General features: G+C 43.1%; 1 pseudogene; it reads right to left on the reverse strand.

The window, feature by feature from the left end:
• Window positions 1-1,972: 1,972 nt before the first annotated feature.
• Window positions 1,973-23,519, reverse strand: part of LOC141271431 (uncharacterized) — a 66,513-nt pseudogene continuing 44,966 nt past the window's right edge.

The following is a 23,519-nucleotide window of genomic DNA, read 5'->3' on the forward strand; positions in this document are numbered from 1 at the left end:
TGATATGCCTGTGCTCCGGGGCGGTCTGTGGGGGGGCTCCATCTGGTGCTCTGCTTACATATGCATCTATATATGCTCATATGACAGCTCACTGTGCCTTCACTGACCAGCCTCCTATTTTATCTAGCTCTGCACTACTAGGGGCATTATGTAAAATAGGAGGGAGGTCAGTGAAGACACAGTGAGCTGTTCTAAGAGTATACAATTGAATATGCAAGCAGAGAGTCAGATAGAACCGCCCCAAAGCACGAACATATCATTATCTCCAAACTGAAAGTAAAGATTACACAAGTTCCACAGGACAGATTTCATCAACCAAGGTATCACGGTAATCAGTATAATGTTGCCCACCTGACAGTGTATGTAATTTACTGAGCACAATCCTGCTGACAGGTGCAATTTAAAGTCTATAAGGATCCTTTAGACATGGATGAGTCAAGGAAGACTCACTTTGTACTTCACTGGTCTCACCAAGGTTCATCCATTGTTAACTGATCCATTGCTAGGAGTCAATGGAAAAAAAAAATGTAGACAGTCAATCTTCTCCAGTGAGAAAAAAACAGATGAGGAAAATAACGGATGCAACTAGGAGGACATCTGAGAAAAAAAAAAGTCAGAATATTGGTTCAAATTTAGGCATGCAGAGATTTTCTTAGTCCGAGGAAAAAATCTGATATGTGCACAGTGTGACATGCAGAAGTAGTGCTGTTGCAGAGTGTGACATGCAGAAGTAGTGCTGTTGCTTTAAAAGCATTCATCAACTATTAGAAGTAACACAAGCACATGAGACAGGAAGTGTTGTGCTCCAGAAGCATCCAGCAACTAGAGGGGTTAACACACTCACAGGAGAAGGGGAGTGTTTTAGCAGAGCCCCAGGGGGATTGTGGGGAAGTTGTTTACTGTCTGGCTGGAGCCAAAGAGAAAGGTGGTGTGTGTGTTCTGTATCTCACAGAAGCGCCCCTGCAAGTGAAAAGGATTCAAGTCAGGAGTGAAGCTAAGCACAGGTCAGGTAGAGTTCCTGAACTAACAGTGCAGAGTATTGTCAGGCAGAAAGATAAGGACTGGAAGAAATGGTGTCACAGGGATCATCTCCCTCAGCAAATCCCCCCCCCCATCTCACTGTGCTGTAAAGAATGCTGTGTTCATTAATATGCCTTTGCATTAGAACTGTGCTGTCTTGTACTACTGGTAAGACTGTGAACTGCTGTGCTGCTAAGGAAAATGAAGGAAACTGTACTGTTTATCACTGGAGCCTGTTGCTCATAAGACTTAACTTGCACTGGCTGTTAAATGCTACTGTTCTACCGTTTATGAGGATTCTTGTCAAGTGTGTCTGGTCAGCAACTGAAACAACCTATGTGTCTGTGCCTGAGGGTCAATACCCCTGTGTGTCCGAGAGAAGCTGCAGCACATGGTCTATGGTCGCCCTGAGTAACGGTTCCTCCAGGATTCCAAAGAATTCATGTAACCTGTCTCGCCCCTATCTGAACCTAGCAGTGTGCGTGTAACAACAGCTAAATAGAATAACATTGGTCCCAGTGCAATTTGATGTCGGATCGCACTTGGACTGAAAATATGGCCATGTACATGAGCCCTATCCCATAATATCTCGGTCTGTGTCACAAGCATAGCGGCAATTCCGATCTTATTTTGAATCTCAGCTTCAAAATGAGCTCTAGATCACTTCTTTAGCCGCAAACCAGGCTTTGATACAGCCTTCTAAAAAGGTAGAGGGGGTGGCAGACTGGCATGCTGCAGGGACTGGAGGGAGATGATGTGTGATCTCTTCCTATCCCTGTGAATGCAAAGTGTATATTACAGCTGCAAAACAAATAAAAAAAAAACGGTAAGAAAATAAAAAGTTTTTTATTTTGGATAAATTTAGTGATACAACTATTTTTTTCCATTAAATATCGCATTTTATTGAAAAAAAAATGATAAAAAATAAAAATATATAGATACATATTTGGTATTACCGTGTCAGTAATGACCCAAACTATAAAATGCTATTTATCTCACTTAATGTAGGCCAGAATCACTGTGCCAGAAAAGATGAAAAACAAAAAGTGATCAAAAAGTCTCATATATGCATACTTGCGTCACAAGTCTACTAGAATCTAACATTTCTCTCCTTGTGGAGAGTGACATGCCAGTGTAAGTGTTATATGTTTTATTGTGCCATTTGTTAGTAACACAAATTTGAAGCAAAAAGTAAATGTCTACTTCCCTGGGTGAGTTTCTTGATGCTTAAGAAATTGTTTTTCTGGGCAAAACATTTCCACACTCCGAACCTAAAAATAGATGTGTTTTTCGTTCAAAACATTTTCCACATTATAAACATGAATATGGCTTCTCCACTGTGTGACTCTGTTGATGTCTAATAAGGCATGATTTTTGGCTAAAACCTTTCCCACATTCTGAACATGAATGTGGCTTCACCCCCGTGTGATTTGTCTGATGTGTAAAAAGAGAAAATTTTCGGCTAAAACTCTGCCCACACTCTGAACATAGAAATGGCTTCTCCCCTGTGTGAATTCTTTGATGTCTAACAAGATCAGACTTCTGTATGAAACAATTCCCACATTCCGAACATGAAAACGGCTTCTCCCCTCTGTGACTTTTCTCATGTCTGATAAGATTTGATTGACGTTTAAAACAGGCTCCACATTCTGAACATGAGAATGGCTTGTCCCTCGTGTGACTTATCTCATGTGAAATAAGATACTCTTTCTTTGTAAAACATTTCCCACATTCCGAACAAGAAAACGACTTCTCCATTCTGTGACTTTTCTCATGCCTGATAAGATTTGATTGACGATTAAAACAGGTTCCACATTCTGAACATGAGAACGGCTTCTCTCCAGTGTGACTTATCTCATGTGAAATAAGATATGCTTTCTTTGTAAAACATTTCCCACATTCAGAACATGAATATGGCTTCTCCACCGAGTGAATTCTCTGATGTGCAACTAGATTTGATTTCCGTTTAAAACATTTCCCACATTCTAAACATGTAAATGCAATGTCTACGTAACATCTTCCATATGCAATTTGATTTTCTTCTTTGGGAGATCTTTCATGTTCAATATCCCTTCTGTTATTTTTATTTTTCTGAAAAGAAACAGGAGATAGGTCCTGTTGAAAAGGATTACACGATAAATCTTCACTCTGAAGGGAAGATGGTATATCTGGGATACGGACATGCTCTTCATATGTATCTTGTAGGATAACATGATGAAAGGCTTTAAAATCTGAAGACATCGCATATCTTTTGGGGCTTCTGATACAGTCACCTGGGGAGGAAAAAAACTTTTATTTTTTATTTTGTGTATTATAAGCGTTTATCATTTTTCTATATAAAAACCTCTCATATAAATTGCAGGGCATGTAGCAAAATTTTATAGGATATAGAAAAACGTGACAAACACAGCCTTCTGATAGAAAAATGTGTAATGTCATGGAAGGTTATTAAAGGGGTTGTCTAGGTTTTTAGTATTGATGGCCTGTACTTAGGATAGGTTATCAATGTCTGATTGGAGGGGACTCACCCCCCCCAATCAGCTGTTCCCGGTAGGGCCAGGACAAGGAGTAGGCAGGGTAGGCACCTGCCTAGGGCGCTACCTCCTGCCTCCCCAAGGGTGGGTGCACTTTGCAGAAAAAAGCCCTGACACTGCTGAACGCCTGTGGTCGCCTAGCACCTTCTTCCGGCCGAAGGCATTCAGCACAACGACGGCCAGGGAGCGGGCACACAGGGGAGCACTTTCAGTCACTGACACCGCTCATCCATCGCTGACTCCCTTCACTGGATTGTAGACGCAAATACAATTGCTGTGAGAGCCACCCAGGACAGGAGCAGAGGAGCCGTTGGAGACGACCCATGCAGAGGGCATCAGATGGTGCAAGAGGATGGGGAGCCTGGACTAGGTGAGCTGTGTGCAGAGACTTCCGATCATGTGCAGCGCGCCTCTCTGAAGCCGGCACGGCATCTGAATGAGGCTTAAGAATGAATGGAGCAGCAGTACACATAATCAGCCTCCACTCCACTGACACAAGACTCTTTGTATTCCCAGTTTTCAGGGTCTATTGAGGGTCAGACTGTTTGAGATAGGTGATAAACTTTCAAATGTGAGAATACACCTGTAATAAGTCACTTATGCCACACAGTCAAAAGTTCACTATATAAACTTTAATTGGTAATTTTTGCTGAAATTTTACTCATCTGCTGCACATTCATTTCTTGAAGACATTTTCAGATCAAAATTGTAACTATACTCCTTGATAAATGCCTTGATGGGTATGATTTATAAAATGGTCATTTCTGGTCAGTTTCTTTTATATTGATACCTCTGCAAATTTAATTTGGTGGCAGAAAACCAGTGCTCCTTCCCCTTTGAGCCTCACCGTACGCCCAACAGTAGTGTATAACCACATATAGGGTACTGCCAAACTCAGAGAAAACTGAGTAATACATTATGGGTGAAAAATGTTGAGCTAATTCTACATAATATGGGGAAAAAAAAAAAAATTTTGCATTTTACCAAGCCTATGGTAAAGAAATATAGGAAACACTTATGAGGTAAAAATGTTCACAACACCCCTAGATGGATTTCTTAAGTGGTATCGTCTACAAAATGAGGTCACTTCTGGGGGTGTTTTCTTTGTCCCAACAAGTCAGAGGTTCTGCAAAAACGATATGGCGACTGAATATCTATCCAGCAAAATTTGGACTCCGCGAGCCGAATAGCGCTCCTTCCCTGCTGGGCCATGCTGTGTGATGTACAACCACACAAGTGGTATTGCTATGCTTGCCAGAAATTAGCTAACAGATTGTGGAATTTATTTTTCTGCTATTACGCTTTGAGAAAAATCACCCTTTTAGCCATTCATATCAACATTTATGCATTTATTTATAATTTTTTTTTTTTATCTTTGAAGGTGACTGCATGTATAAAGTGCTGCGTAGCATTTTGACAATGTGCCAAGTGTCTATTTTCCAAAAATATATAGGTGGGTGTGAGAGAAGTTTAATACCAATTTTTTATTTAGAAATTAGATTTTATTTGTACATGTCAAAAGTGCAAAAATTGTTCTGCCTATCAAAAGGCGCAAAATGAAAAAAAATTACTGGCAGCGAAAGGCTTAAAGGATTTGTTCACCATGCTCATTATGCGGCAAAAACTGACCTGGCAATATGATTCCCCAAAACCCATCTTTTCTTGTGTTGCCATTTTCTGAAACCCGCAATGCTTTAAATTTTCCGGATATGAGTGATGGCTTTATACAATGTTTCGATTTCCTCTTATTGCAATGTTACTTTGGAAAAAGAAACTTAATTGTGGAGTTTCGATTTCTTTCTCGTTACGCCGTTTACCAATCTGATTAATTTGCTTTATATTTTGATAGATCGGACTTTTACAAACGAGGCAATACCAAATATGTGTATATTTCGTTTTTTTATTTTTAATAGTACAAAAGGGGGGTGATCTCAATTTGTTTATTTTTTTCATATTTTTAAAAACTTTTCCCACCCACTTTTTACTGTATTCAATAGTCCCCTTAGGGGACTTGGAAGCTGCGATCATCTGATTGCTTGCGCTATACATAGCAGTGCTCCGCTCCACCCGTGGCTGTTAAGGGCACATGATGGCTGATTAATTCAGCCATCATGCTTCAGAAAATATGCGTGCTCGGCGTGCAAGCCCGCATCAAACACAGGGACATGACTTTTGACGTACATGTATGTCAAAGGTCACGAAGGGGTTAAAAAAACAGAGATATTTTGCTGTATATTCACTTGAGGTAAATCGGCTGCATTTTACACTGCTACCATAAAATAACATCAGATTTTAAGCAATGTCATGCACATACTGCAAAATATATCTGCAATATAAACAGACAAGATGTGCAAGTGCACCTTCCCCACACCTTTTTTTTTGCAAAATTTGCAGTATTATATACCACTGTGTGTATCACTCCAGGACCTCCGCTGACAGCAGTCCACAACAAACATGTTCTGTGGGAAAATAGCCAAAATGTTATATGTTTTATTGTACCATTTATTAGTAAAAACAAATTTGAAGCAAAAAGTAAATGTCTACTTCCCTGGGTGAGTTTCTTGATGCTTAAGAAATTGTTTTTATAGGCAAAACATTGCCGCACTCCGAACATAAAAATAGATGTGTTTTTCGTTCAAAACATTTTCCACATTATAAACAAGAATATGGCTTCTCCACTGTGTGACTTTGTTGATGTCTAATAAGACATGATTTTCGGCTAAAGCCTTTCCCACATTCTGAACATGAATGTGGCTTCAACCCCATGTGATTTCTTTGGTGTGTAAAAAGAGAATATTTTCGGCTAAAACGTTGCCCACACTCTGTACATAAAAATGGCTTCTCCCCTGTGTGAATTCTTTGATGTGTAACAAGATCAGACTTCTGTATGAAACAATTCCCACATTCCAAACATGAAAACGGCTTCTCCCCTTTGTGACATTTCTTATGCCTGATAAGATTTGATTGACGGTTAAAACAGGCTCCACATTCTGAACACGAGAACGGCTTCTCCCCAGTGTGACTTCTCTCATGTGAAATAAGATACGCTTTCTTTGTAAAACATTTCCCACACTCAGAACATGAATATGGCTTTGCTCCGGTGTGAGTTCTCTGATGTGCAACTAGATTTGATTTCTGCTTAAAACATTTCCCACATTCTAAACATGTAAATGCATTTTCTTCTGTGTGACTTCTCTCAGGTTTAACAACATTTGATATGTCTACGTAACATCTTCCATATGCAATTTGATTCTCTTCTTTGGGAGATCTTTCATGTTCAATATCACTTCTGTTATTTTTATTTTTCTGAAAAGAAACAGGAGATAGGTCCTGTTGAAAAGGATTAGGTGATAAATCTTCACTCTGAAGGGACGATGGTATATCTGGGATACGGACATGCTCTTCATATGTATCTTGTATGATAACATGATGAAAGGCTTTACAATCTGAAGACATCACATATCTTTTGGAGCTTCTGATACAGTCACCTGGGGAGGAAAAATAACTTATTTTTTTTTTATTTTTGTGTAATATAAACTTTTAAGCGTTTATAATTTTTATATGTAAAAACTCCCATACAAATTGCAGGACATGTAGCAACATTTTATAGGATGTAGATAAATGTGACAAACACAGCCTTCTGACAGAAAAATGTGTAATGTCATGGAAGGTTATTGAAGGGGTTGTCTAGAGACTTTAATATTGATGGCCTGTCCTTAGGATAGGTCATCAATGTCTGATCGGTGGGAACGAGACACTCGCACCACCCGATAAGCTGTTCCTGGTAGGGCCAGGTCAAGGGGCAGGGAGGGTAGGCACCTGCCTAGGGCACTACCTCCTGCCTCTCCGAGGGGAGCGCACTTCGCAGAAAAAAACCCTGACAGTTCTGAATGCCTGTGGCAGCCTAGCACCTTCTTTCAGCCAAAGGCATTCAGCATAGTGACGGCCGGGATGCGGGCATACAGGGTAGCATTTTCAGTCACTGACATCATTCACCCATCACTCACTACCCTTCACTGGATTGTAAACGCAAATAAAATTGCTGTTAACGCCACCCGGGACAGGAGCAGAGGAGCTGTTGGAGACAACGCACACAAGGGACATGGGATGGCGTGAGAGGACGGGGAGTCTGGATTAGGTGAGGTGTGTGGCTGTGTGCAGATAATTCCGATCATGCGCAGTGCACCTCTCTGAAGCCGGCACGGTTACACTCGACTTCAGGAGATCAATGAGGGCATTCGCAAGGCAAGTATAGCACTAGCGATGACGCTCGTGCTTGTAAGTCATGTTATTACGCCTACAGGGGCGACTAGGGGACACTAATGCTCCCTCGACAAGTCAAAGCCCTCATTTACATATCTTAAACTGACTTTAGAAATACTTTTTCTAAAGATCTGTTTATGTGTGTAATGTAATAAAGGGACTGTTAGACAGGGTGTTTATATATCCAGACCCAACTGCTGGTGGTTCAGGGGGCACGAGGGACCTGACAGATTCCCTTTAAGCTACATTAGTTTGACTGTCCTTTGGTCTAAAATTTAAAATATAGGACCTCTATATCTGACTTTGAAAACACACCACCTGTTGAGCCTCACCCCTAAAATACACCACTTTTTTTTTTTTTACTTTTGCTGGTATTTTTAGGAGAAAAAGGTGACAATTCTAGTGGTAGTGGTCCCCAGAAAGGGAAAAGGGGGCATTATAGGACCTGTTACCTTAGTCTCTGACCCATTCCTTTAATAATAATAATTATATTTTTATAGCGCCAACATATTCCACAGAACTTTACATTTTACAGGGGACTTGTATAGACAATAAAAGACATTACAGAATAACAATAATCACATAAATCAGATACCAAGAGGAGTGAGGGCCCCGCTCGCAAGCTTACAATCTATGAGGAAATAGTGGGAGACAGGAAAGGTGTATGATAACAATTGTTTGTATTGTACAATTCGGCCATCAATATAAAAAAATAGGGTGTTCACGTAATGCTGCATGAACCAGTCACCAACCAGAGGACTATTAAGTGCATGTAGGGTGTGTGAACAGATGATACGAGGGTCCTGGTTTTGAAGACAATTTTGTGTAGGCAAAACAGGGATAGTTAGATAAGTATGTTGAGACAATAGGCCAGTCTAAAGAAATGCCTTTTTAGGGCACGCTTAAAACTGTGGGTAAAAGGGATTAATCAAAGTGTCCTGTGTAATGCATTTCAAAGAATTGGCGAAGCTTGCGAGAAGTCTTGGAGACGGGAATGGGAGGTTCGGATTAATGGGGATATTAATCTTAGGTCATTAACAGAACAGAGGGCATGGGTAGGACGGTAGACAGACGAGGGAAAAGATGTAGGGTGGTGCTAAAGCATGGAGCGCTTTGTGGGTGAGAGTGATGCGTTTATATTGAACTCTATATTGGATGTGCAACCAGTGCAATGACTGGCACAGGGTATCGGTGTAGTGGTTGGAAAAGAATATGATTCAGGATGGATTGGAGAGGGAAGAGTTTATTAAGAGGAAGACCGATTAGTACAGTTGCAATAGTCCAGACGAGAATGAATAAGAGCAACAGTAAGAATTTTTGCAGAGTCAAATGTAAGAAAAGGTTGAATTCTAGAAATGTTTTTGAGGTGTACATGACATGAGCGGACAAGTGATCGGATGTGGGGAGTGAAGGAAAGATCTCAATCAATTATGACACCAAGACAGCGAGCATGTTGCTGGGGAGCAATGGTAGAACCACACACGAAAATGGCAATATTGGGCATAGGTAGGTTAGTGGAGGGAGGAAACACAAAGAGCTCAGTTTTTGACAGGTTCAGTTTCAGATAAAGCAGAGCATAGTGAGGAGGAGCTGGTGATCCACTGTGTTGACTGATGCAGAGAGATCCAGGAGAATAAGCAGGGAGTAGTGACCATTAGATTAAGTTGTCAGTAGATCATTAAAGATTTAGTGAGAGCAGTTTCAGTAGAGTGTAAAGAGCAGAAACCATGATTGTAAAGGGTCAAGAAGAGAGTTATCTGAGAGAAAGTCTATAAATTGGGAGTGGATCAAGCGTTACAGGAGATTCGACATTAAGGGAAGATTAGAGACAGGTCTATAGTTACCAGCACAGTTTAGGTTTTTAAGTAATGGATGTATGCTGGCGTGTTTAAATGAGGAGGGAAAGATACCAGACGAGAGAGCGAGAGGTTAAATATTTTAGTTAGGTGAGTGATGACAGCTGGGGAAATGGACTGGAGGAGAAGTGAGAGAATAGGGTCACTGGTGCAAGTAGTAGGGCGAGAAGATGAAAGGAGCCTGATCACTTCTTCTACTGTGACGGGTTCAAAGACAGAGAGTGAGGTAGATGCAGTGGAGGAGGGGAGGGGGGAGGACAGTGCATGATATTAAGGGATTGTGAGAAAATTTCCTGTTTGATATGGTCAATTTTTCTTTTAAATAATTAGCCAGATCGTCAGTGCTGAGGTTGGTGGTGGGGGCCTGTACTCTTGGATTGAGGAGGGAATGAAAAGTGTCAAAGAGTCGTTTAGGATTATTGGACAGTGAGGTTATGTGGGTGTTGAAATAGGTTTGTTTGGAGAGGTGAATGGGTGAGTTGTATATTTTAAGCATAAACTTATAATGAATGAAATCTTTGGCCAGACTGGATTTTCTCCACATACCGCAGTAGGAAACCTGTTTGCAGCATGTCCTAGGGCTCAAGCGCGCACGGACATTGAGTCCTTGACAACTGAGATCTTCTCATGCAGGGGAGATCACATCCAGATGCCAGTGTGCACGCGCCAGCGTCTATTATAGTGCCTGGTTCCCTTTGTCTTTTTTGTTGTGTGTTTTTTTTGCTCTTCTCCAGTAGCAGGCTCTCATTGTGTGCACATCCCTCCCCCCCAGAACGTCATCACAATCACTGGTAACTAATTACCACTAATTATATTGGCATTCACTTCCTTTTCTCACACACTTTCCCTGAAGAAGCTGTGAACAACAGTGATACGCATGAGGTGTCTGAGTTTTACCCCAACTCTAGTCCTGTATGGGTAATATTCTTAGCCCTTTTGACTCTGTAAATCTACCATGATAAGTATTATGTATATCACTTGAATTGGGGCATATGCATGAGCTTTACCATGTTCATTACATGCATATCTTGATGTTATAATAGAGCTCTAGAGAGTTTTTAGTGCCTATATAATGTTCTATTGTAGTCGTAGGGAGGAGGGAAAGGGAGATTTGAAAGCTTACCACGCTGCCAATGATCATAGCAATCTTTCAGCTGGAGGGATGACCTGAAAAGTACATTTTGTTGACAGGAGCAGACCAACACCTCCAACTTGTCTGCTCTCAGGTCTTGGGGTATGTGAAAAATGTAGGCCACCATACGAAAGAGCAGCAGCGGCAGTGGTGTCCGACTACTGTATCCAGGTTTCCGTAAGAGCCAGAAGGTTAAGGGAATTTGAAAGGAAAAAATCATGGATGTAGGAGAGTTTGTTACACACCGAGTGTGAATTCCAGAGGGCACAATTAAAAGAGACAGAAGGCCTGCAAGGAATATTAATGAGATTTGCAGGTTTTCTGAGTATAGCGGGGAGGGGTTTGACCTACTATTACAAGAAGGGCCGAGATTAGGAGAGATGTCCTGGGACTAGGAGAATAGAGAGAGAGAGAGCAGATGGTTAAGTGATTTGTGAGAGCGTTTCTTGTGTTGTATGGTGGGTGTCAATGGATCTGTGCAGTTTAGGATTGTGAAAAGAGCATGAGTGCTGTACATAGGAGAGGAGAGCTTATGTGGATGGAGTGCAAAGAGTTTGTGCAAGGATGGTGGATGTGAGTGAGTGCGGTAGCCAGAATATAAAATTACACAAATACATGTGGTGAATATTTGTTGCAATGCAAGTGTTGAGGAAGTAGGTTTCTTTGAATCTCTTACCTGTCTCCTGTCCTGTCTAACTGCCATGTTCAACTGGCAGGCACTATGAAAAAATGCACTTGGAATAAAATGTGCATAAATGCTTTCCCAAAGCTCTGTCTGAATATATAGGCGTTTTGTTCTTAGATCTATCACTAATTTAACCCGGTAACAATCAATCAACTAAATTAAGACAGCAGGAGACAATAAATGCAGAAATAAATAAACAAGTTTGCAGGCCAACAAGGATCCTAAAACTAATTGAGCAAATGAAATGACCTTACAGCATCTGGGAACAGCTCAGTAAGATGAATGAAATATATACCATTAACAGTCTTGCAAAGATGGAAATGTTGGAAATCAGGTTGCTGGATGTATGCAGCAGATGAATGAAATATATAACATCAACAGTCTTGCAAAGATGGAAATGAGGTTGCAGAATATATGCTGCAGATGAATGAAATATATACCATTACTTGGGGGCTCAGGATTAATGGGGCAAAGGCACCATTGGCTCCATCTGCTAGGGCACCAAAATACCTTGTCCCGGCCTTGGTTCCCTGTGTTGGAGGTGACCAAAACTGCTCAGTTATGAAGCTGCACATCTCATTAGGTGGAATAGTGTCCACGGCTGGATACTGCATATCAGTGGCGGATGTATAGTACCCAGCCACGGCCACTATACAATTGACTGCCTATCATAAGGATAGGCAATAAATGTTAACCCTTTTACCCCCGAGGGTGGTTTGCGCGTTAATGACCGAGCCAATTTTTACAATTCTGACCACTGTCACTTTATGAGGTAATACCTCTGGAACGCTTCAACGGATCCCGCTGATTCTGAGATTGTTTTTTTGTGACATATTATACTTCATGATAGTGGTAAAATTTCTTCTAAATCACTTGCGTTTATTTGTGAAAAAATCTGAAATTTGGCGAAAATTTTTAAAATTTCAAACTTTGAATTTTTATGCCATTAAATCAGAGAGATATGTTGTTACACAAGATAGTTAATAAATAACATTTCCCATATGTCTTGTAAGGTAGCGCTATTCATCACGCTGGGGGACACTCGCTTCACGGGGTTAATTAAAGCACACCAGCCACGTTTTCTGATAACACGACATCCAGCAGTTTATTACACTTCATAACTGCACATAACATAGTCCATCTCAGTGGCTCACCAGCATGGTTATACACATAACATCCAGGAGACCTTTCCAATGGCAGACATGCCCGCTTGGCTTTAGATACAGACTTCTGCAAGGTACAACATCAATGTCCATATAAAGAACCATTTTTACCTTTGCTGGGTCTTAGCTGCTTCTCTCAGCTCTGTTCTGCCAAAGCTGTGGCTTTAAGGCTTCCCAGCCGTGGTCTCCAAGCCACGTGCCTTCCAGGGCTACTGCGTCCCAAACACAGGCATTTAGCCTCTTGCCTCACCAGGCCTCTCTATTCCAGCCTCTCCAGGCACTCTGGTGTCCCTCATGCCTTTCACACCTGTTTCAAAACTACCAGGGTTTATATATCAGTCTGTGCACATAGGACCTGTGATGATGTCACAGTCATGTGATCAGTCACCTGAGGGGAGGTACATGGTCAGCTAGAACACACCCCCTGGACATTTTAGCATCTTCATCTGGTATCCAGTCCTGACGATCACGTGGACTGCTTACTTTCATCACCCCAGACTTCTTTACCAACATTTGCATGGTTCAGCCATTCCTCCCAATGAGCTTTCTTACCAGAACATGAGGCACCCGGATGACCTCTTCACGCAGATTTTGAGCTTTTCTCATAAGCTCCAGTTGTCTAATGGCTTGTTCAGTCTTCAACCGGACAAACCGCTTTGTGCGAATACATCGCCAGTGCATGTCACTTAGGATAGTCACCCTCTTCACTGTGACTTCGGTTGTGGACAGGACCACCAGCCGTTTAGCTTCTGGTGTCGAGTACACCTTACAGGCTCCCACGGCCTTCTTAAACTCTTCATGCACTGACTCTCTGGTGCACTCTTCTCTCAAATCTTCGGGTACATCTACGAGGCACTTGTACCGAGACGTTTCTGTCTCACCAGAGGTTTCCAAGCAGTCATCCGGCTCAGGTTGCAGGGACAACTGACTCTCAGCTTCTTCTTCCTGTATGCTTCTCCTGAGCCGACTCACAGCTACGACCTCAAGAATTCTCGTCTTGACCACTTCTATTTCATATTTATCTTCTTTTAACACTTTCTCAGCTCTCCTGTGGTCCACCTTCTCATGGTATAAAAGGAGTAAGTGCCACTTGTTTGCCCTTTTCCTTCTCCAAGGAGGCCTCGTTCACTGAGTGGTGCTTTGCCAGGCAACCTTTGAGCTTAACAACTTCTTCCTCTAGCTCAGCTACTCGCCTCTCAGCAGCTCATCTCTGAAGCACTTCCTGCTTCAACTGCTCTTTTAATAGTAGAGTTCTCTCAGACCTCTCTGTCTCCAATGCGCCTACTCGGCTCTCAACAGCCAGTCTCTCAAGCTTCTCTTGCTTCAAATGGGCTTGTAGCGTGTCCTTGAGCTACTTGATCTCGGTTCTTACATCCACCGAATCATCCGAGCTCGCATTATTCGAGTAGGTATTTGTTTCATACCTCCCATCTCCAGTGGCCAACTCCTGGCCCTGGTCTGTGGTTTCTCCGACAGACTCCTCCATCTTTTTCCACTCAGCTTCCATCTTGCTGATTCTTTCCTTAAGGCACATCTCTGCCCTCAGGAGATCATCACAGAATGTCTGCAGATCCTTCACCTGAGCTTCCAGACCTAGGGTCTTTCTGCGGAGATCATCATTTTCATTACGGGTGTTCTGCAGAGTGGTCTCAACCACTTGGCGCATGTGTTCTGCATCCGCCTTATCATCCTCTAGTTTTTCTTTAACCCTGAGGAGATCCTCATAGTCTCTCTTAATTTGTTGCAGTTCCCTATTGAACTTTTCATGCCTCATTTCAGCCTCTTTCAGGGTGGATAGCTCCTGGTCTCGCTGGTACAGAGAGTCCACCAGCAGCTCCTTCTCCTGCATTAGAGGCTTTACTTGGTCCTGGAATTTCTGCAGCTCCCCTTTTAAGGCAGATAGCTCCCTATCCCTCTGGAGTAGACCCTCATCCAGCATTTGCTTCTCCTGCATCAGCTCTAACTGTACCAGGGAGAAATGATCTTTCATCTCGCAGAGCTCATCTTCAGACATAGCTCTGTCAAACTGTAACCGAACAACCTCCTCTTGGGTTCTGAAGAGGTCCTCAAATTTTCTGGAACATCTGCTTCCATTTGTTGATTTCCTTGCTGCTTTCCTCCAGTTTTTGCTGCCCATCACTCTGACACTGCTGCCTGATAGGCTCCAGCTGTTGGTCATGACTGGCCACCTCCTCTTCAGGGCTGTCAGATCCTGATCCTTCTGTCTCAGTACTGTACCGGAGGTTGCTATTGGCAACGTCACCTGAACTTCTGCCTCTAAAGGAGGATCCACACTTGGAACAAAGGCACACCGCAATACATTTTCTTTATTTTCACTTTCAGCGAAGACTACAGGAGCAACCTTTTTGTGGCCCTTACGACGTTGACGATGAGAGGGGGACTCTCTCCCCTCGTCTAGCCCCTCCTGACTGAACTCTCCTTCTACTTTCAAAGTGTCACCGTCAGCTACGGGGTCTGTGTTACTCCCCATGGTGTCGTGGACCAATAAGTCACCTCCCACTTTGACGTCACCCCCTTCTACTGGAGCTACCCCGTTATCAACGGTCAAATTGTCATTTTTAGGCGGTACCAACCCACAACCAGTAACAAATTTTGGTTTTCTATACTCCACGCTCTTTTGGAAATCCGCCCCCTTTTTAGACTCCGCCCCCTTTTTGACACCCACACCTGTAGGAGAATTTTTACAAAAAAAATCAACAATAAACTTAGGACTCAATTCACAACATCTCTTACCACCTCCCCGGGCACTCTGGGACAATACTGGCGCCCCCGGAGAGTCCACAGAATGGTTCACTGCCGCCATTCTATACGGTGTCCACAGCTCCTGCGGTTCCTCCACCATGTCCTGTAGACGTTTCTCACATTCCTGCTGCGGTTTTAACCGGCACTTTAACTGCGCAAAAGCTTCATTTTCTTTTGCTGCTCCGTTCACAGCCATCGCGGTACACTATTCACACACACCGCTCTCCCCGGAAAATTTTCGTGGCCCCGCCGAGCCACAGCAAACCAGGTTTGAGTGCGACGACAATTTTCGTAACCCCTGCCGAGTTACAGCAAGATGCTTTAATCTTCGTTACCCCGCCGAGTCACAGCAAGATGCTTTAATCTTCGTGACCCCGTCGAGTCACAGCAAGATGCTTTAATCTTCGTGACCCCGCCGAGTCACAGCAAGATGCTTGTATCCACACTCGTCGTCCTGTGCCGTTGCCCCTAGCAACCGGGCTACAGTTGCCCCTAGCAACCGGGCTGCAGTTGCCCGCATTCTCGAACCACATGTAAGGTAGCGCTATTCGTCACGCTGGGGGACACTCGCTTCACGGGGTTAATTAAAGCACATCAGCCACGTTTTCTGATAACACGACATCCAGCAGTTTATTACACTTCATAACTGCACATAACATAGTCCATCTCAGTGGCTCACCGGCATGGTTATACACATAACATCCAGGAGACCTTTCCAATGGCAGACATGCCCGCTTGGCTTTAGATACAGACTTCAGCAAGGTACAACATCAATGTCCATATAAAGAACCATTTTTACCTTTGTTGGGTCTTAGCTGCTTCTCTCAGCTCTGTTCTGCCAAAGCTGTGGCTTTAAGGCTTCCCAGCCGTGGTCTCCAAGCCACGTGCCTTCCAGGGCTACTGCGTCCCAAACACAGGGATTTAGCCTCTTGCCTCACCAGGCCTCTCTCTTCCAGCCTCTCCAGGCACTCTGGTGTCCCTCATGCCTTTCACACCTGTTTCAAAACTACCAGGGTTTATATATCAGTCTGTGCACATAGGACCTGTGATGATGTCACAGTCATGTGATCAGTCACCTGAGGGGAGGTACATGGCCAGCTAGAACACACCCCCTGGACATTTTAGCAATGCAGCAAGGCGCTACATTACAGTCTACATCAGCACAATTTTGGAACCCAAATTTTTTTGGTTAGGAAGTTAAAAGGGTTAAAAGTTGATCAACGATTTCTCATTTTTCCAAAAAAATGTACAAAACCATTTTTTTAGGGACCCCATCACATTTGAAGTGACTTTGAGGGGCCTTTATGACATAAAATACCCAAAAGTGACACCATTCTAAAAACTGTACCCCTCAAGGAGGTCAAAACCACAATCAAGAAGTTTATTAACCCTTCAGGTGCTTCACAGGAATTTTTGGAAAGTGGAAGAAAAAAATTAACATTTAACTTTTTTCACAAAAATGTTAGTTTAGACCCAATTTTTTTACTTTTGCAAGGGTAACAGGAAAAAATGGACCCCAAAATTTGTTGTGCAATTTATCCTGAGCACAGAAGTTTATAACATTGAGCTGTAAAAATAAAATTTTCAAATTTTTCCCACAAAAATGTTTTTCAGCCGCCAATTTTGCACTTTCATGAGAGTAACAGGAGAAATTGCGCCATAACATTTGTTGTGCAATTTCTCCTGAGTAAGCTGATACCCTATATGTGGGGGAAAACCACTGTTTGGGCACATGGCAGGGGTGGGAAGGGAAGGAGCGCCATTTGACTTTTTGAATGTAAAATTTGCTTGAATAATTAGCGGATTCTATGTAGCACTTGGAGAGCCCCTGATGTGCCTAAACAGTGGAAACCCCCCACAAGTGACACCATTTTGGAAACTAGACCCCTCAGGGAACTTATCTAGATGTGTGGTGAGCATCTTGAACCCCCAGGTGCTTCACAGAAGTTTATAACATGGAGCCGTGAAAATAAAAAAATCTAACTTTTTCCACAAAAATGATGTTTTTGCCTCAAATTTTTTATTTTCACAATGGTAAGAGGAGAAAATAGACCCTAAAAACTTGTGTGTAATTTCTCCTGAATACGCCAATACCCCATATGTGGGGAAAATACACTGGGCGCACAGCAGTCCAGAAGGGAAGGAGCACTGTGTGACTTTTTGAACACAAAATTGGCTGGAATTGAGAGCGGACGTCATGTCATGTTTGGAGAGCCCCTGATGTGCCTAAATAGTGGAAACCCCCCACAAGTGACCCCATTTTGGAAACTAGACCCCTCAAGGATTTTATCAAAGGGTATAGTGAACATTTTGAACCCAGAGGTACGACACAGAAATTGATAACATTAGGTCATCATATTGAATAAGTTGTTATTAGTCTTGAGTGCACGTGCTCGCTACTTGAGTTTGCATCGGGTACTCAGGTATGCACCATGTATCTCGGGTGCTCGAGTGACATGCTCGAGTCCCCACCCCGCATGTTTCACGGTTGTTAGACACCCAAAAAAAAACATGCAGGGATCGCTCGTGCATGGCAGGTAATCCCCGCCAGTTTTTTTGGCTGCGAAGCATATAGGGCGGACACTCGAGCACATCACTTGAGCACCCGCGATACTCGGTGCATACCCAAGCACTCGATGCAAACTCAAGTAGCGAGCACTTGTGCTCAACACTAGTCTCCATATGGTCTTTTTTTTTCTTTACTTTTGAAAAAATCCCAATCCCAACACAACCCTATCCCTAGAACAACCCTAACCCTAGCACAACCCTAACCCTAGCACAACCCTAACCCTAGCACAATCCTAACCCTAGAGTTTATTTTTTACGCCTTTCCCTGTGCCGTATAAGTGATTAGATGACTTTATTCTTTGGGACGGTGCGATTACAGCGATACCAGATTTATAGCGGGTTTTTATTATTGACAGCTGTCACACACTAAAAGACGCTTTTTTTTTTTTTGCAAAGACTAGTTTTTGCATCGCCATATTTTGAGAGCTATAATTTGTCCATATTTCGGCCGACAGTCATGTGACGGCTTGTTTTTTGAAGGGACAAGTTGACGTTTTATTAGTACCATTCTCAGGCACATGATATTTTTTGATCGCTTTCCATTCCGATTTTTGGGAGGCAGAATAAACAAAAACCAACAATTCAGGAATAGTTTTTTTGTTTATGCCGTTCTGCGTGTGGTAAAATTGATTATTCTTCGGGTCAGTACGTTTACAGTGGTACCACATTTATATAGTTTTTTTATGTTTTGGTGCTTTTACACAATCAAAACTATTTTACAGAAAAAAAGAATATTTTTTGCATAGCTTTATTCGGAGAGCTATAACTTTTTTATTTTTCGTCTGGTGGAGCTGTATGGCAGCTTGTTTTTTGCGGGACAAGATAACGTTTTCAGCGGTACCATTTGTATTTACATTCGTCTTTTTGATTGCGTTTTATTCCATTTTTTGTTCGGCAGCATGATGATAAAGCACCGTTTTTTGCTTTTTTTTTTTTTTTTTTACAGTGTTCACTAAAAGGGTTAACTAATGGGACAGTTTTATAGGTCAGGTGGTGCCCTATGCGGCGATACCAAATATGTGTACTTTTATTGTTTTTTTTCATAATATTTATTGATGGGTACAATATATTTTTATTTTTTGGGGATTATTTTTTTAATTTTTTTTTAAATATTTTTAATATTTTTTTTTTTTCACTTTCTGATTCTTTTTTAACTTTTACATGTTGTCCCACTATGGGACTTTCACTTTATGCAGGCTGATCACCTGTATAGCGCAGGAATGCAGCACCAACCCTGTGCTATACATCCTGACAGCGCTGCAAAGGCAGAAGATACTGTGATCGTGCACTGCGCATGACACCCAAGGGACCCGGCCACAGACAGCACGGGATGCCGGTGAGGAGGTAAGTAACGGCGCTTACCTCCCCGTGCCACCGGAATGCTGCGATCAACTTAGATTGCAGCATTTCGGGGGTTAATGTGCAGGGAGCGGTGCGGGTCCGCTCTCTGCACATAGCACCGGGTGTCAGCTGTGACAATCAGTTGACACCCGGCGACGATTCCGCCCACACAACCTGTGTGTGGGCGGAATTGCCGACGCGTACTAATAAGTATCTGGTCCATAAGGCCCAGGGCGCAGATAAGTATTAGTAAGTATTATGTCAGAAAGGGGTTAAAGTCTCAGACAACCCCTTTAAGGCATATCCTACTAATCATGTAACACAAGTTTATATTTCTTTGAAACCACGGTTAATATGAATATGAAATGTATAAGAATTCCAAGCTCCGCTGCTCAGTTCTGTGCACTAGTTCATGGAAAAGATGTACTGAAGCTAGAAAAGGTACAGAGTCGCAAAGCTGATAAGAAGCATGGAGGATCTTGGTTATGAGGAAAGACTAAAAGAATTAATTTTATTTGTTTTGAGAAGAGACATCAATGTGGGAATATGAATAAATTGTACAAGTGCATAAACGGCCCATAGAAAAAGTATTGTCAAAAGCGGTTTCATATAAACCCCCTCAAAAGACAAGGGGGGAACACCCCATGCCTGGAAAAGTATAGGTTCAATCTCAGAGGAGACAAGACTTTGTCACCATAAGAACTATAAATCTGTGGAATACTCTACCTCAAAAGCTGGTCATAGCAGGAACTGTTGAGTATTTCAAAAAAGGTTTAGTGTGACACTGGGTCACTTCTCACAGGAAAGCCGTGAGGTGGGGAAGTCAAGGAGTCTGAGGTCAAAAGCCAGCAGGGTATGTCAAGAACAAAGGGATAAGACAAACGCATAGTCAGAGGCAAAGTCAGGCGTCAGGTAACTAAGGTCAGAGTGTGTCAAAGGCAAAAGAGGCAAAACAAATGAGTAGTCAAAATGCAAATACAAGGTCCGGCAACAAAGAGCAGAAAATCAGAAGACAGAGTATAGAGCAAACACACTATTGAGCAAAGATACAACTGGCAATGGTCTATCCATTGCCAACTAGCTAAATAGCAAGGTAATCACCCTGATCACCCAGAGGAAACCTCACGGGCCCGGCCAGATTGGACAGCTGGGCTGTCATTCATAATGCTGACAGTCTAGCGTAAAAATTGTGGAATCATGTCCAATTTTGATCTTAGCGTCTGATCAAAATCGGCAATGCAAGTCCACAGGTCCATGAAAACAATCGGACAGCACTCTGATGTCATTTCGTGTGTGTGGTCCGATTTTCACGTATTGTTAGATAGGAGAAGGTGGGGAAATGCTTGTTTGTTTTTTTACACATATGAGGTAAAGTGATGTAACTAGGATCAAACTGTGATGATACTGACCAAAATCACTGATGAAACTTGGTCAGTTTTTCTTGTACATGAAAAAAACTTGACGTGTGAATGAGGCCTAAGAGTGTTAACACACCAGAAATATGTCAGGTTCTTTATCTACCATGTGAGACTTTTTCTTTTTATGAATAAAGAGTATACATATTTTTAATCAAGTGAAAGTGTCAGTGACCCCTGTTATTTTTTCTCAAGCTTTGATGCTAATCACCAGCAGGATCTGGTTCCCATTAAAGGACTCCCAATTTAAACCAAATGCGGTAAGCTCACTACTATTTTTCACTTATCCATGGTTACCTGATCGCCTTAGTTACTTACTAATTGACTGACTAAAAAGTGTATGGGGGCTTCCGAAATCGCCTGTGACAGATAAGGTCAGGGGAGATAAGGCACTGTCATGCCAATCTTTTTGTTCTTAGTTGGATAAGCTGCCACCAGAGGATAGACAACAGGGGTATTCTGCAGAGCGGCAGAGATAGCTGCAGTCAATCAACCTCACTATTATGCTATGTGCCCACGATGCAGAAATGCTCGGGATTTTTTCCTGAGCGTTTCTGCATCTCCCTGGCAGAAAAAACGCATGCGGATTGTACATGCGGATTGTACATGCATTTTTCCTGCCAGGGACATGCGGATGTGAAGCGTTCTTCACATGGATTTATGCATGCGGGTTGACAAGCGCTTTCCAAGCGATTTTAGCATCACTTGGAAAGTGCTTGTCAACTTGGTCACACTATATAAATCCATGCAGCCGGCATGGATTTATATACTGTGACCTTAAAGAATGGTAAAAAATAAAAAAATAAATCTATACTTACCTTCTGATGGCCCCCGGAGTCTTTATTCGATCCGCCCTGGCTTGCCGGCAGCTCGCGGTACACTACACTGAAGGACCTGCCGTCACATGACTAAATGACATCAGCGCAGGTCCTTCAGTTCACCGCGATCTGCTGGCAAGCGAAAACAAGTGCACCGCGGGCCATCAGAAGGTAAATATAATATTTATTTTTTATAGGTTCTATGGTACCCGGGTCCGGAGGGGAGTCTCCTGTCCTCCAGACCCGGGTACCATCCGCACATTGAAACGTTTAGATTCCGCATGTACAGATCCAGTGATGCGGAATCCAAGCGTTCCAATGCAAGTCAATGGCCCCGAAAACGCAGCGCTTCCGCAAAATAATTGGTAGTGCTGCGGATTTTTCCGCAATGATAATCCGCAGCGGAAATTTCCGCAGCATGTGCATGCATTTTTTTAAGCATTTCTGCAGCGTTTTTGCCGCTGCGGAAACGCTTAAAAAACGCATCGTGGGCACACAGCCTAATTGTCCAACAGCTATCTATTGTGTATGGGATGCTTGGGATATATCAAAGTCATTAAACTATGACATCAAAAGGTCTATTTACTGTATCTTAAACAAACTTTTGCTTTAGTTTTTGATAAGCCCTATTTTAGCTTGAAAACCATTGAGCATTAATTAAAAGCACGAATTAAAAAGAAAACAGCTTGTTCCGGTCAACTTATCCAGCACATTTTGCTCCGTCTATTGATAAATTTCAGTAAATCCCTTATTTTATCGTCAATAACTATAACACATTTTCACCCATATTTATTTAGCATTTTGGCAGAAGAGGTGAATGTAAAGATGAAAAACATTGAAAGACCAAAGAGCTCACAACAAGTAATACAAAATGGTATTAGCCCGTGACTGGGAAGAATCTGTGTTTTCTCTGCATTTAGTGGTTACTACTCACCTGGGTAGTCATATGTAGGAATCTCCTCTTTACACCACTCATCACCCATCACATATGTCTCTGTAGTATTAATATGGGTCAGATCTTTACCCTGAAGGAAATATTGTAAAAGTCACAGACAGATGGAGATAATACTGTCTATAACAGTGGTCCCCAACCTTTTTTGCACCAGGGACCGGCTTGAAGCAAGATCATTTTTCCATGGCCCAGCAAGGAGGGGGTGGGGTGGGCGGGGCTTTGGTCATATGGGGGCGGGGTAATGGAGGGATTTGGAGTTTAGTGCATACTTATCATATAGTGTAGACCAGGTCCCCGCCAGGAGCTATGCCAGGAGCCCCACATAATGTGCTGTGCCAGGAGCCGCATCACTGAGGCCCCATCACGCCCTGCAGCAGGACAGGGCAGCTGTCCTGACAGCTGCTGTTCAGCTGCATTTACTTCATCCCAGGGGCGGACACAGACTGTAGTGGGCCCCTGTGCAAGAAATTTTTTGGGGCCCCCCCCGCCCTTCATAAGGCAACAAAGTTATGTAAACATAACCCCCCCATGTGCATCTCTCACCCCCCCATGTGCAGCTCACCCCCGTGCATCTCTCATCCCCCTCCGTGCATCTCTCATCCCCCTCCGTGCATCTCTCATCCACCCCCCGTGCATCTCTCATCCCCCCCGTGCATCTCTCACCCACCCCCCGTGCATCTCTCACCCACCCCCCGTGCATCTCTCATCCACCCCCCGTGCATCTCTCATCCACCCCCCGTGCATCTCTCATCCACCCCCCGTGCATCTCTCATCCACCCCCCGTGCATCTCTCATCCCCCCCGTGCATCTCTCATCCCCCCCGTGCATCTCTCATCCCCCCTCGTGCATCTCTCATCCACCCCCCGTGCATCTCTCATCCACCCCCGTGCATCTCTCATCCCCCCCGTGCATCTCTCACCCCCCCGTGCATCTCTCACCCCCCCCGTGCATCTCTCACCCCCCCGTGCATCTCTCACCCCCCCGTGCATCTCTCACCCCCCGTGCATCT

This window comes from Phyllobates terribilis, unplaced genomic scaffold, assembly GCF_046119375.1.
Source record: "Phyllobates terribilis strain yellow unplaced genomic scaffold, ASM4611937v1 Scaffold_5__5_contigs__length_657084704, whole genome shotgun sequence".
NCBI lineage: Eukaryota > Metazoa > Chordata > Amphibia > Anura > Dendrobatidae > Phyllobates > Phyllobates terribilis.